At 46.1% G+C, this 15,465-nt stretch overlaps 1 protein-coding gene across 1 annotated transcript in view; it reads right to left on the reverse strand.

Annotated features, from left to right (window-relative positions):
• The window catches only part of LOC148144182 (uncharacterized), a gene marked incomplete at its 5' end in the record, with an annotated part of 303,554 nt that overhangs the window by 38,874 nt on the left and 249,215 nt on the right, over nt 1-15,465 (reverse strand). The window lies entirely within an intron of this gene.

Raw genomic sequence — 15,465 nt, forward strand, 5'->3', positions numbered from 1 at the left:
TGTTAAGTCTTCCACCTTTTCAAATCGGTTGCAGGTCTCATTGCAATGTAAATCTCAGAATTTCTTGTTGTCACCTTCTCGAGATAACAAGGCTTTATTGCAAAAGCTCACATCTCAGCTCAGACAATGCATTAAAGATGTGAGGTCAGAGTCTGCCTGTATCCTAATCTTGAGTCAGACTGGTCCTGTTTCCAAAGTCGAATTTACAAACTATTACATGTATTGACTGCCTGCAGTTCCTTAAAAAAATGCACATAGAATGTATCTGCAAATATACATCTACCCACCCCCCCCCCCCCCCCCCCCCCCCCCCCCACACACACACACATACGCACAAGTTTGTTGGGTGAATTCGTACTTGCAGAATTATGTCTTACTTTGCTCAAAAACTGCATGAATCCATGTAAGATTCTGTAAATCGGTTTAACCATTGTGGCACAGACAGTCTCACACAGGGGAACTCACACCTTCAGTACATTATCTGGGCTGACGCGACACCAATTGGTAAAGTTCACTTGAGGATTTAACTATTTTAAAAGGTTTTGTGATTTACATTTGAAAGAACTGAAACTATCATGGTCATTCGAAAAGATGAGAGACTTAACAAACAATCCGGGTCTTTTTCAATATATAGTTTCAGTTACATCACACTATAAACTGTTGCTATAAATTCTGTGTCTTACAATTTTATATTCCACAATCCCCTGATGAAGGAGCTGCACTCCGAAAGCTACTGCTTCCAATTAAACTTGTTGGACAGAATTTCTCAAGTAGGGCACCATTCGAGTCCTGGGAGACTGCTATTTCTTGTTTACTTCGTAATGAACAAACATTAAGCACGATCCCCTATTTATTTCTCATTTTGTCTCATTTTTCTTGTTTTATTCCCTGCGATGATGTGGGAGAATTGTTAGATTTGGGTCAGCCATTTTGTCACATATTAAAGCCTGGAAACCATTTTGAATCTCATCTTAGTGTCTGCTTGCTAAAGTTTGTGTTTCCCAGGCTCAGCGGAAATGGTTGGCCTTGCAGCTGTACTGCTTCCTGATAAACAAATTCTTTCCTGACATGGGGCTTTATGTCCATCCCCCACAGTTGGCGAGTCAGGCAGGAGATACCCGGGTCCTGCCAGGTCACCGGCTGATATCCTTTGAGAGATGAAATATAGAGGGTGGTTACTGCTTTTGTTGGGTCCAAAATAAAGGGGAAAGCTGGCCAGGGACAAAAGTGCTGTTAGAAATGTTGATACAATTCTTCCTACTCAGCCACAAGATACTAGTGAGAGAACTCAACAAGGTCTGGACGTAATGTTGCTGAGAGCACTTTTGTTTACAAAGTTAGTAATAATGAATTTGCTTACCCCAGGATTACGAGAGGTGAAACCCTATTTGATAAGCCCTGGACCCACACTGAGGTCCGTGGCATGCTTCAGGATGCCACCAATCTGTTCGAGTGCCCAACATTAGTTTTAATTGGCGAGTAGAAATCTGAAGTATAATTGCTCGCTTCAGGACGTCCAGACTTGAATGAATTTGGCACACAGGACATTGGACAACTATTAACTGAGACATGTAGAAAGTTGAAGAGTGTTACAGAGAGAGAGAGAGGCGCACAGGCAGAGGGGGGCATAAGCGGGCAGAGAGAGAGAGAGAGAGGTGCAGGCAGGCAGAGAGAGGTGCAGGCAGGCAGAGAGAGAGAGAGGTGCAGGCAGGCAGATAGAGAGAGGGCGGCGCAGGCAGGCAGAGAGAGAGAGAGAAAAAAGAGAGCCGCAGGCAGGCAGACATAGAGAGCTTTATTCCTGATGAAGGGCTTTTGCCCGAAACGTCGATTTTGCTGCTGCTCCTCGGATGCTGCCTGAACTGCTGTGCTCTTCCAGCATCATTGATCCAGAGAGAGTGTGTTTGTTAACCACCTCCTTGCCTGGTCGGCCTTTTTCCCTGTCTACAACTTGCTTTTATAGAATCACCTCGCGTACATTGTTATGAATATTGTCTAATATGAGTAGATGTATTTAGTAGATGAATCAAAACCATCCCAATGGCTGAAACAGCTGACACTCTAGTGTTGGTCAAGTGGGAAATATTTGCATCAGTTAACCAAAACTCTTCAGAGTTGACATTCATGGGTACGCCAAGCCTCAGCATTAGGACCGGGACATATTGGAGCTGAGATGGAAAGGCCCGTTCCTCGTCCTGCTGGGTTACCCGGTCAGCAGTCAGGGTCAAGGGGAGGCCGCATGGACACACACAACACAATGCAAACGAGCGCCACCTCCTGGAGGAACACCAGAAGACCCCGTCAGAGACACATCTTCAGCCTTCATCCGTGAATGGCTCAGCCTGATCATTCTGCCTTTCATTGCACTCTTTCTTATCTTTCTTTCACTAAATATGTTTGATTGGGCCGGATAACCTCTTGTAAACAGGAATTACAGTTTAATACTTTTTTTATGCACAGAAGGTCAACCACTCTAGCTGCTAGGTATGTGCCCATATCCCCATCCGTCCCGAACTCGTACCAAGCGAGCCCTTATGGAGTTTGAGTAACTTGCAGCTTTCTTTCCCCCTGCCTTTGGAACTGCTCGATTGGAAATCAAAGTCACCCTGCAGACAATCCTGTGCTCGGCTCAGTTCACTGTTGTGGCCCTCCCCTCCAGCGATCTCCCAGATACCGAGATTTTCCATTCCTGATAAAACCCCTGATGATGATTCCCAATCCCTGGAGCCTTCTGCCCCTGTCCTTACTGAACCCGAGGACTATCAGTCCGATCTCCAAGCACCGACCCCTGGCTCTGGGTATAATCCCCCTTTTGCTGACACACCCAATCTCCTCTTTTTAATAAAAAAGGAGGGATTGTGGGAGAATGTGATCAAAATTGACAAAACTGCGTGGAAGCCATTTTGTCACAAAGCAATGTTTGCAGTAAAATGTAGCCTGTTAACATAATGCTGTCTGAGCCCTGGCTAAGGAATTCTGTTTTGATAGCCTGACCTTGCAGCTGCAGGCTGTCTCTGCTCCTCAGGCCATTAGACTGTGCTGCTTCAGAGAATGATGGATTGGTTCTCTCTGTCCCTTAGTGGTAATTCGAGCTGAGCTGAACCTGCAGTATAAGATAACATTCAGTTTTGTAGAAATTAAGAAACGTAGGTCTGGACAATGTATGTGAACCTTACGACTGCCCCTCAGTTGCATAATTATTGGAGAGTGGGGCTTGTGTTTTACCATAAAACTTGTAACATTCTATATTTTATTGGAATACGTCGGACTTTATTTTGAACTAAGAGGTATTCCCCAATGGCAACGAATAAAGCTAGTTAATTGCTCAAGGTCTCCTCTCCTGACTACCTTGCTTTAAACGATTTGGCACACGAGTTACTTTGTCCCAACAGTACTAATAGTTACATCGAATGTAGAGAGAATTCCTCAAGTCGGGCACTATCAGAATCCTGGGAGAGCCCTATTTCTGGTTTACTTCCTAATGAACAAACATTAAGCCTTTATTTATTTCTGATTTTGTTTCATTTTTCTTGTTTGATTCCCTGCTGTGACTACACTCTGCGTCTGGATGGTTGACAGGCTGAGATTGTGGGTTGGCTTTCGATTGACTGAATGTTTTATTGAAGAAGGGTTTATGCCCGAAACGTTGATTCTCCTGTTCCCTGGATGCTGCCTGACCTGCTGTGCTGTTCCAGCAACACATTTTCAGCTCTGAATGTTTTCTTGTTCTGGAAGCTGTAAAAGAGGCGTGAAAGCTTCAGCAGAAGTCCAGCAAAGCTGAGAACAGACCAACATCTTACTCAGTGGGAACAGGGAGATCAGAGGACAGAGAAATCAGGCCGTGAAACCCGAGCTGACACCAGACTACCGTGTGCTCAGTGCTTTGGTGAGCAGTGCCAACCCTCTGCCTTTACCTAGCTTCCCATCTGACTCCCCCCCCTCAATATTCAGGATCCAATCCTTGCCATCCTGAAGCCATGTGTCTGTAAGGAGTCTCAGATCATAATTATTCATTTCAATGAGTGCAGTTAATTCATTCACTTTTGTTACAATGTGGCACATGTTCAGACTCACCATGTATCATTTCAGTTTTTGTGACATTAGTATCCAGTTTCGATTGCTGATACATTTCCTCTCCTTGTCCCTTTCTGTTGTTCTCTGACATTCATTTTCCACATCACTACATTACTCACCGGCCTTGATTTGGATTGGCCATGCTAAATTGCCCATAGTGCCCAGGGATATGCAGGTTAAGTGGGTTAACCATGGGAAATGCAGGGTTATATTTCATAGTAATAGAAGCAGGAGTAGGCCATTTGGCCCTTCCAGCCTACATTAAGATCAGGGCTGATGCATCCATTGTCTAAGCTCCTCTTCCCTGCATTGTCCCAACTACCTTTAATTCCCTGACTTAACAGAGACACTGAGCCTTGCAGCTGTATTGCTACCTGATAAACAAATTCTTTCCTTGCGTGGGAATATCCTTCTCTTTGCAAGGACCTATTGTACACTTATCAGCTACTAACCAACACTATCCAGACACTGTGTCGCTGGGCAAAGTGACTTAGGTTGCTCAAATTCCTGCAATTAACAGTTTGTTAATTGTTAAATGATTGTAACCTATATAATCATACAACTCTCTGTTACTCGTCAGAGTGACTTGTGAGCTCCCAAATAGACAGTCAATAACCCAAGGCTTGTGTGTCATGATTACTTATCTAATAATTATTGGTCTACTACGAGTAAGTCACCCACAGCATCATCCACTTCCATCCCCAACATGGATCAAGACGCCATCCTTTTTTGCCAGACAAGTAAATGTGTCAAGCTCAGGAAACAAAGCCTGTCAAACATTAATAGACACAGATCGAAACCAACCTTTTCCAGAGTCTGTCCCTTCAACTTGATTGACTTTCTTTTTCCCTCAGCTCCTACAAACCAACAGCTGAACCCAAGGATGAGAAAAGAAATGGGAAAGAGGGCGAGAAAAGAGAGTGCGGTACTCCCAGATATAAAACAGAGGAAGGAAGTTCCAGTCTGGGCTGAAGCTCAATCTTCATTCAGAGAGAGAGGAGCAACAACAACTTCAGAAGCTCATGGTCGAACTTCCGCATTCAAACAATGGCGGGGGGGACTCTGATTGGCAGGAGGACCAGGCCCCTTCTGGTCCTCCAGGATTTCCAAAAGATTGGTCTCCCCTTCATCTGAACGACGAGGGGCGGGGCCCCATTCCAAGCTCACACATGCGCACTATGAACACTGCTCACGGCCCATAGAGTGGTGTCTGGATCGCATAGGATTGTGGGTACTGCAACAGCCATTAAAGAGATGAAATCAAGAGTCCCATATGCCTTCTTAACCGTCCTTTTTTATATGTTAATGACGAACACGGCAAGAGCTAATCTTTAATCGATTTTCGATTGATACACTGAGTGAAACACTACAGGTGTTTAACTCTCTATTTCCAGTTCAGTGTCAGTATAACACTCTTATCTGTCCTCAAATAAGGACCGAATCAAAGCCCGACGTCTGTTCCACCTAAAGGTTGTTTTTTTTAGTTTGCAGTTTCCAATCCTCCGTTTCAATCATTTATTAAAAGTTACTCGTGGTACATGAGCATTGCTGGCTGGCCAGCATTTAGTTCCCCTTGAGAAGGTGATGGTGAACTGCCTTCTTCAACTGCTGTGGTCCACACGCTGTACGGTGACCTATAATGTCCTTTCGGAGGGTATTCCAGGATTTAGACCCAGCAACACTGAAGGAACAGCAATATATTTCCAAGTCAAGATCGTGAGTGGCTTGGAGGGGTACTTGCAAGAGTTGTGTTCCCAAGTATCTGTTGCCCTGGTCGTTCTAGAGGAAGTGGTTGTTGGTTTGGAAGGTATTTTCTAAGGATCTTTGGTGAATTTCTGTGTTGTGTCTTGTAGATCGTACACACTCCTGCTTCTGAACAGTGGGGCAGAGGGAGTGGATGTATGTGGAGATGGTGCCAATCAAGCAGGCGACTTTGTCCTGGATGGTATCAAGCTTTTTGAATGTTGTTGAAGCTGCACCCATCCAAGCTGGTGGGAGAGTATTCCATTACACTGCAGACTTGTGATTTGTAGAAGATGGGCAAGGTTTGGGGAGTCACAGTATGCCTGACCTGTTGCCTGCTCTTGTTGCCATTGTGTCTGTGATTAGTCTAGTTGAGTTTCTGGTCAATGGTAAACCCCAAGGATGTTGATAGTGGGGTGTTTAGTGACAGTAACACTGTTGAATATCACGGGGCAGTTGTCAGATTCTCTCTTTTGGGGATGAGTCATTGTTTGGCATTGGCATGGCATACATGTTACTTGCCACTCCTGAGCCCATTGGATATTGTTAAGATCTTGTTGCATTTCAAACTGAACTGCTTCAGTTTGTGAGGAGTTGTGAATCGTGCTGAACATTGTGCAATTATTGGCGAATATCTCCACCTCTGACCTTATGATGGAGGACGGTCATTGATGAAGATGGTTGAGCCGAAGAAGACACTACCCTATGAATTCCTGCAGAGACGTTCTGGAACTGAGATGACTGACCTCCAACAACCAAAGCCATCTCTCTATGTACCAGGTATCCCTGAACAATTCAGATACACAACAATATTTCAAAACTAATTGAAGGAATACAGATGCAACACCCCTCTTCTGGGAGTCTCCAGTGCAAGTTTTTCTGTTCGGGAAACAATCTGATAAGTGTTGACTGTCATCAACCTTTTTGATCTTGGCCACACACAGCGCCCCCTGTCTATTAGCCCCCGCCATAAACAGCACCCCCGTTCTTTCCTCCCACCACCCAGAGTTCCCCCTGTCCATTCCCACCACCAGCCACAGCGCCCCTTGTCCATTCTCTCTCCATCCCCAGGTTCTTGCCCATTCTCCCTCTATACTCCAAACACCCTGTCCATTCTCTCTCACGCAACCCTCTGTACCCCTATCGTTTCATTCCTCAGCCCCTGTCCAGTCCATCTCTCCACCTTCTACACCCATCTGTTCTCTCTCATCCCACCCTCTGACCCATGTCCATTCTTCCAGCCCCCACCATCCATTCTCTCTCTCTCGCTCCCCCCACCATCTGCCACCCTACCCATTCTCTCTCCCCTGAAATACACCAGGCTCGGAGTCAGAATTGGGGTTCAATGACAGAGTTTATTGCACAAGGAAAGACCGGGGCTCCGGGGAGAGAAAGACTTTTTTTAAATTTAAAAATATACTTTATTCATAGAAATAAATCTTTGGTACTTGTACAATTTGTCATGTCGTTCATAGATATATACATTGCATGTCTTCACATTACAAAGAACAGATTGAATTAATCGAATTTACAGTTATCCTATTTACAGTTCCCTTTATTAACCATCCAGTCTCTTAGTATTTAGCTGTGGCTTCAGCAGAACCCACCTATTGAGTGGGTGCCCTGTTAAGAACAGAATTTTTTTTATTTCAAAAATATACTTTGTTCATAAAATACTTTGGTGATCTGTACAACTGGACATGCCATATATATGTAAACATTCCATTTGTTTGCATTCCGAAAACAGAGTAATCATTCCTATTTACAGGTCTGTACGATTACATTTTTAGCTGAGGTATCAGCAGAGTCCAAATGACTGCGTGGGCCCCCTGTTCTTCTTTAGGCAGGCAGGTGTTACACTGTGGTCTTTCCCCACCGCGCCTTGGCAGCAGCGCCTTGGCAGCCAGTCTGCAACACTCAGTCGGGGTCAACTCCTTCAGCTGGAAGATCAGGTTTCGGACCGCCCAGAGAGCATCCTTCACCGAGTTGATGATCCTCCAGGCACAGTTGATGTTCGTCTCGGTGTGTGTCCCTGGGAACAGGCCGTAGAGCACGGAATCCCGCGTCACAGTGCTGCTTGGGACGAACCTCGACAAACACCACTGCATTCCTCTCCAGACTTCTTCTGCATAGGCACATTCCAGAAGGAGGTGTGTGACAGTCTCGTTCCCCCCACCCCCACCCCGCAGCCGCTTCGAGGGCAGCGTGTGGTGCAGCTGAGAGTCTGGGCGTGCATAAAGGATCTCTCAGGCAGAGCCCTTCTCACCACCAGCCAAGCCATGTCTTGGTGCTTGTTGGAAAGTTCTGGCGATGAGGCATTCTGCCAAATGGCTTTGACAGTCTGCTCAGGGAACCGCTCGATAGAATTCGCCCTCTCCTTTTCCCAAAGGGTTTCAAGGACACTACGTGCTGACCACTTCCTGATGGACTTGTGGTCAAAGGTGTTTTTCTTCACAAACTTCTCCACGAAGGACAGGTGATACGGAACGGTCCAACTACTCGGAGCTTTGTGTGTGCCGCCCAGCACCGCTCAGTGCTGGGCGGCACGGTGGCACAGTGGTTAGCACTGCTGCCTCACAGCGTCAGAGACCCGGGTTCAATTCCCGCCTCAGACGACTGACTGTGTGGAGTTTGCACGTTCTCCCCGTGTCTGCGTGGGTTTCCTCCGGGTGCTCCGGTTTCCCCCCAAAGTCCAAAAGATGTGTAGGTTAGGTGAATTGGCCATGCTAAATTGCCCGTAGTGTTAGGTAAGGGGTAAATGTAAGGGTATGGGTGGGTTGCGCTTCGGCGGGGCGGTGTGGACTTGTTGGGCCGAAGGGCCTGTTTCCACACTGTAAGTAATCTAATCTAATCTAATCTAATCTAATCTAATCTATTGTCCATTTCAATGTCTGCGTGGAAATCCATTGTTGAAGTAATGGGCGCTAATTGCTCTTCCTGAGAAGGGGGATTCCTGCAGCCCTGGCTATTAGCATTTGATATTGAGTCTGTATCAAGCTGTTAGAACTCCTATAAGAGGTGTTGGCCGGACCCAGACACTTCGGCGGGCAGTGTTCATTACTCGTGTGTATTATCTCCCCCACCCGCCTTAAACTAATCACCTGGGTTGTGAGTCCATTGTGCTGGTATTCTGGTGGCCCCAGGCAGTGTCTGTATAAACTCTGCTGTTTCTCTCCATATTGTGATCCGGCGGCCATCTTGTGTGTCAGTGTGCCTAGTATCACCCTGCTCAGTGATCATCTTGTGTATCCGTGTGCCTAGTGTCTCCCTGCCCTGTGCCATCTCCCACTTCTCCGTCACGCCCACTCTCTCTCCCCCGCCCAATTTCTCTATCAACCCCACTCATTCTCTCTCTCTGTACCCCCTAGTCTCTCTCTACCCCCACCCTTTGCCCCCCTGTCCATTTTCTCTCTCTCTGTCCCCCATCCATTCGGTCTCTTTTCTCCCCAGCCCCCACCACACCGTCCTTTCTCGAGCCTCGAACCATCTTTGACCACTGTATCAAACCCTTCAAAGGACAGAGAGAGAGAGAGAGAGAGATAATGGATAGTAATGACTCTACCTGGGAGTCGGGAGGGGTGAGAAATGGCTGATCCTCAAAATTGAGAATACCTAAAATGATATATTCAGAAACATCATTAAAGTCAGAAAGCACGTTCAAGTTTTTTAAAAGAGCTGCTGAAATCTTTCTGAAACTTTCACTGAAATAAGCGCAGTCAGGCCACTGCTCAGGAGAGGAAAAAAGAATCTTTCCTGAAGAAGGGCTTATGCCCGAAAGGTCGATTCTCCTGTTCTCTGGATGCTGCCTGACCTGCTGCGCTTTTCCAGCAACACATTTTCAGCTCTGATCTCCAGCATCTGCAGACCTCACTTTCTCCACTGCTCAGGACAGGCTGGAAGGGGTGAATGGGCGAAGGTGAGCACTGCGGATGCTGGAGATTAGAGTCAAGATTAGAGTGGTGCTGGAAAAGCACAGCCGGTCAGGCAGCATTTGAGGTCTTTGCCTGAAACGTTGATGTTCCTGCTCCTTGGATGCTGCCTGACCTGCTGTGCATTTCCAGCACCACTCTGATCTTGACTGTAAGGGGTGAATGGCCTAGTCCTCGTCTTGTGAAGTTGGTTCCAACTATCTAGAAATAGCATCTGCTCCTTCACCGGGTAGCTGTGGAGCCGGATCAAAAGATACAGAATTGATAGCAAAAGCTCACAGTGTCATGCAACTGATAGGATATACTGAACAAACCTAGATTGCTGTTCAGTCTTCCATCTTTGAGAATGGATTGCAGGTTTTGGTTCATTAATCTGTAAATCCCAGAACATCTTTTAAGTTACGTTCTTGAGATGACTTAAGGTTTTATTTTAAAAAATGCTTACAGCTCAGACAATGCATTAAAGGTGTGAGGTTCGAGCCTGTCATATCTTGGATCAGACTGGTTCTAGTTCCAAAGTAGGAATTTATAAAATATTACATGGATTGACTGCCTGCAGTTTCTGCACATTTTTGAGCAAAGTAGAATGTACCTGCAAATAATTCTGCCAATTCAAATTCACTTCTTGGAGTTATTTGTGTGTGTGCATGTTTGGTATAGAGTATAAGCCTGTGAGAGTGTTGGGGGGTGTATGTGTGTGTATATGTATGAGAGAAGAATGAATAAAAGCAAGGGGTTGCATTTTGCTGAAACAAGGAAGGGTGGACCTTGTTCCCTGGGTCATTAACCATTTTGCTCCCACCTTCCCTGGGTCATTAACCATTTTGTGTCTGGTCCTTCCTCAAGAAGGTTCACCCTGAATTGACACTTTTTTTTAAATTGCTTCCCAAAATCAGACCTGCTCATTCTCCGCAGGATCCCAGTGTTGTGTAAGATATTAACTTTCAGGTGGAGGTATCCAAAATTCAGAGAGATGTCAGTCTTGATGTTTTTGCTTTGCTGCCCCTGTAAGATCCTGAATCAGCACCTTCAGGGGAATTAGTTAGAGTGGAGTGAGAACAGAGGGGGAGAGAGAGTGGGATGGTGCTTTCAATTTTGTGGAACAACAAAAGAATATTCCACAGAAAGTGGAATTGCTTTTTCTGAATTTCTACCCTGCACTGATAATCCCTTTTGTAATCTCTTTTTGCAGAGTATTTGAAAATCTGAAGACTGAAGTTTCAAAATCAACGAATGAAGGGCTTATGCCCGAAACATTGACTCTCCTGCTCCTCAGATGCTGCCTGACCTGCTGTGCTTTTCGACTGACTGTCAAGCGTCTGCAGTCCTTATTTTGATGTCAATGTCTGACAGTCACTCAATCCATCGGTACAGCAACGATTTTTGACTGTGATTTCTGTGAGAGGGATCAACACTTTTTGGTTCCTGTTTGAGGATGTTTTCAGCATCAGTGGGACTGGACGAGAGACCCCACTGTTGCAGCGCACTGTGTGTGGAGCCTGAAACAGTTATACGGCCTGGGAAGAGGATTTCACGGCAGGGAGGGGCACTACACGTGTTTGTGTGCAGCTGAAGCTGTGGCCATGGAGAAACCTGAGGAATCCCACCCCGTGGAGAAACCGTGGAAGTGTGGCGACTGTGGGAAAGGCTTCCGTGTCCCGTCTGCCCTGGAGACTCATCGGCGCAGTCACACTGGGGAAAGGCCCTTCAGCTGCCCCGAGTGTGGGAAGGCCTTCAGTTATTCCTCCACCCTGCAGAGTCACCGGCGTGTCCACACGGGGGAGAGGCCCTTCAGCTGCCCCGAGTGCGGGAAGGCCTTTACCCACGTCTCCTCCCTGATGAGGCACCAGCGGATCCACACGGAGGAGAGGCCCTTTGCCTGCTCTCAGTGCCGGAAGGCCTTTAGCGATTCCTCCACCCTGCTGATCCACCAGCGGGTCCACACGGGGGAGAGGCCATTTACCTGCTCTCAGTGCGGGAAGGGCTTCACCCGCACCTCCCACCTGCGGAGCCACCAGCGAGTTCACGTGCCATCACAGGGGGATTGAAGGAGTGACAGCCGAGTGCTATTATCGATTGGACTATCAACCCAGTTCCGGAGACTCCCGGGTTTGAATCCCGCCACGACAGATGGCAGAATTGGTATTCGGTCAGAAATGTGGAGTTGGGAATCTAACGATGAGACCGTTGCAGGGAGGTGGTGGTGCAGGGGGGAAAGCCCCCATCTGATTCACTCTCTCCCTTGTTAGGCAAGGGAACCGCTATTGTGGGAAAGGATTCACTCAGTTGTTCCAGCTGCATCCTTTGCCCGGTCTGGCCTACACGTGACCCCAGACCCACAGCAGTCTGGTTGACTCTACACTGCCCCTTCCTGGCAAATGAGCGGGGAGAAACTTACTTGGAGACAAGATATGGGTTGAAATTGCTGAGTGAGGCAATACGTCCTCCAGGTTACGGCTTTACCAAGGATCCAATTACAAAGGGACAACTTGGTCCTGGCCAATAGTAAAGACAGTGGGGGGGGGGGGGGGTCGGACAAGGGGAGGTGTGGTGTGTGCACTTTGACCTTGAGCTGTTCAAAAAGCAACTACTTTTTTCTCTGTCTTTTTGCTGGGGGGATCTGAAGCTGTAACAAAGTTGGGTTGCAATAAAGGTTACCTGAACTTACCACCGGGCTCAGACTCTCATTGAAAGCTTTGAGCTCCAAGAAGTTTTTGTTTTAAAGCTGCTCATTTCTTTCAGCCTCCTGCACTAAGTTTAGAACAAAGAACATAGAACAATCGAGCGCAGAACAGGCCCTTCGGCCCTCAATGTTGCGTCGACCTGTGAACTATTCTCGTCCCCCTACACTATCCCAAAATCATCCATGCACTTATCTAAGGATTGTTTAAATCTCCCTAATGTGGCTGAGTTGACTACCTTAGCAGGTAGGGCATTCCGCTCCCTTACCACTCTGTGTAAAGAACTTGTCTCTGACATCTGTCTTAAAGCTATCATCCCTCAATTTGTAGTTATGCCCCCTTGTACACGCTGACGTGATCATCCTAGGAAAACGTCTTTCTCTGTCTACCCGATCTAATCCTCTGATCATCTTGTATGTCTCTATCAAATCCCCCCCTTAGCCGCCTTCTTTCCAATAAGAAAAGGCCCAAGTCTCTCAGCCTTTCGTCATAAGACCTTCCCTCCAGACCAGGCAATATCCTGGTAAATCTCCTCTGCTTTTCCAATGCTTCCACAATAGATGTAAGGCTCACTGGTCTATAATTACCTGGGTCATCTCTGCTGCCCTACTTGAACAAGGGCACAATATTTGCAATCCTCCAGTCCTCTGGTACTAAACCTGTAGACAATGACGACTCAAAGATCAAGGCCAAAGGTTCTGCTATCTCCTCCCTAGCTTCCCAGAGAATCCTCAGATAAATCCCATCCAGCCCAGGGGACTTGTCTACTTTCACTCCTTCTCAAATTGATAACACCTGTGTGGAACTAACCTCGATCCTTTCGAGTCTAATATCTCGTACCTCATTCTTTTCCTGAGTTAACTCCGATAAGAAATGTTCATTTAGCACCTCTCCAAACTCTACAGGGTGCATGCTCAACTTCTCACTTCTGCCTCTGACTGGCCCTATTCCTACCCTAATCATCCTTTTATTCCTCACATATCTATAGAAAGCTTGAGCGTTCTCCTTTATTCTATTTGCTAAAGACTGCTCGTGTCCTCTCTTTGCTCTTCTTAACTCTCTCTTTAAATCCTTCCGAGGTGATTTGTAATTCTCCATCGCCTCATCTGTTCCATCTTGCCTCATCTACACAAACACAAAAGCCTCATGGAACAGCATCATAAGACACAGAACTTATGTCAAAAGATCAGTGTCATGCAACTGATAGAATATATTGAATAAACTTAGATAGTCTTCATCTCTTAGAATGGGTGCGGGCTTTGGTTCATTAATATGTAACAATGTTCTTGAGATGACTTAAGGTTTTTTTTAAAAAAAGACATCTCCGCTCAGACAATGAATTAAAGGTGTGAAATTTGAGTCTGTTGGTATTCCAATCTTGAATCAGACAGGTTCTGTTTCCAAAGTCGGAATTTGTAAAATATTAGATGCATTGACTGCCTGAAGATTGTGTGCTTTTTGAACAAAATTGAATGTATCTGCAAATATAATTCTGCCAATACAATTTCACCCCAAAGAGTAGTGTGTGTGTATCTGAGTTTGTCCATGTGTGTGTGTGCATGCTTGGGAAAGTGAGAGTGTGATGGAGTATGAGCCTGTGAGTGTGATAGAGTGTTGAGGGGTGTGTATATGTGTGTGAGAGAGAGGCTTAATAAAAGCAAGGGGTTGTACAAATAATGGTCGGGCCATGAGTCGTGCTATAGAACAGGCAGACATGGGGGGGGGGCGGGGATGGTGTTCAGGTACATAGTTCTTTGGAAGTTGCATCACTGCTCGACAGGGTGGTTAAGGTGGCATTTCGCAACATTGCCTTCATTGTTCACACCATTGAGTATCGGGGTTGGGACATCATGTTGAGGTTGTACAGGGATGTTGGTGAGGCCACTTTCAGAGTACTCAGTACAGTTCTGTTGGCCCTGTAATAGGAAGAATACTATTAGAGAGGGTTTAATAAAGATTTACCAGGATGTTGTTAGGACTGGAGGGTTTGAGTTAGAAGGAGAGGCTGGGACTTTATTCACTGGAGCACAGGAAGTTGGGGGGGTGACCTCATTGAGATTGATAAAATCATGAGGATTGGAGGTAAGGTGAATAACAAAGGGCTCTTGATTAGCGTCGACGTGCTCAAAGCTAGGGGCATTTTTTTTAAATGTGAGGAGAGAGATTTAAAAGGAACCGGAGGGGCAACATTTTGAAAGAGGGTGATTTGCATGTGGAATGAACTTGCTGAGGATGTGGTAGATGCAGGTACAGTGACAACATTGAAACAGCATTTGGATGGGTACATGAATAGAAAGGTTTAGAGGGATATGGGCCAAATGCAGGCAAGTGGGACTGGTTTAGTTTGGAATCCTGGTCGGCATGGACGAATTGGACCGAAGTGTCTGTTTCTGTGCTGTATACCTTTACTGAAACCAGTAGAATTCTGAAAGGGGCTTGACAGGATAGATGCAGATAAAATGCTCCTTTGGTGGGGAGGGTCATCGAATTCCGACAATGTGGAAGCAGACCATTCAGCCCATCTATTTCAATCTGGCCCTCTGAACAGTATCCCACCCATACCCAACCACTTACTGCGTATTTCCCTTGGCCAAGCCACCCGAACCTGTACATCCCTGGTCATTATGGATAACTTAGCACAGCCAATTCTCCCTAGCCTACACCCGAATCTAAAACTTAGCTTCTCAAGAATGTAATTTAAATGCAGAGCTTTTCTAAGAAAAATGTCAGTCTGACTCAACATTGGGACACAGACAGAATTCACACCTATTGTCTCTACTTATAAATAGGGCAACGTCTCTTAGAAATGTAGATTCGTATAGATATAACTGCATCACTTTACATATTATGATATCCCTTTGAATGTGCCCACATCCCTTTGAAATGTAATCTCGTCCATTTAAACCTCTTTATTTGCAGAAATACCCGTTAAAATGTCCATGTCCCTTTAAAATGCAGATTGCCCCCTTTAGATATGACGCCGTTCCGTTAGATGTCGGAATATCTGTTTAAATTGAGCCGTGAGCTTTCCCAATGTAGAC

This window comes from Chiloscyllium plagiosum, unplaced genomic scaffold (assembly GCF_037043375.1).
Source record: "Chiloscyllium plagiosum isolate Xiang-an unplaced genomic scaffold, Cpla_swu_hap1 HiC_scaffold_27, whole genome shotgun sequence".
In the NCBI taxonomy this organism is placed as follows: Eukaryota; Metazoa; Chordata; class Chondrichthyes; order Orectolobiformes; family Hemiscylliidae; genus Chiloscyllium; species Chiloscyllium plagiosum.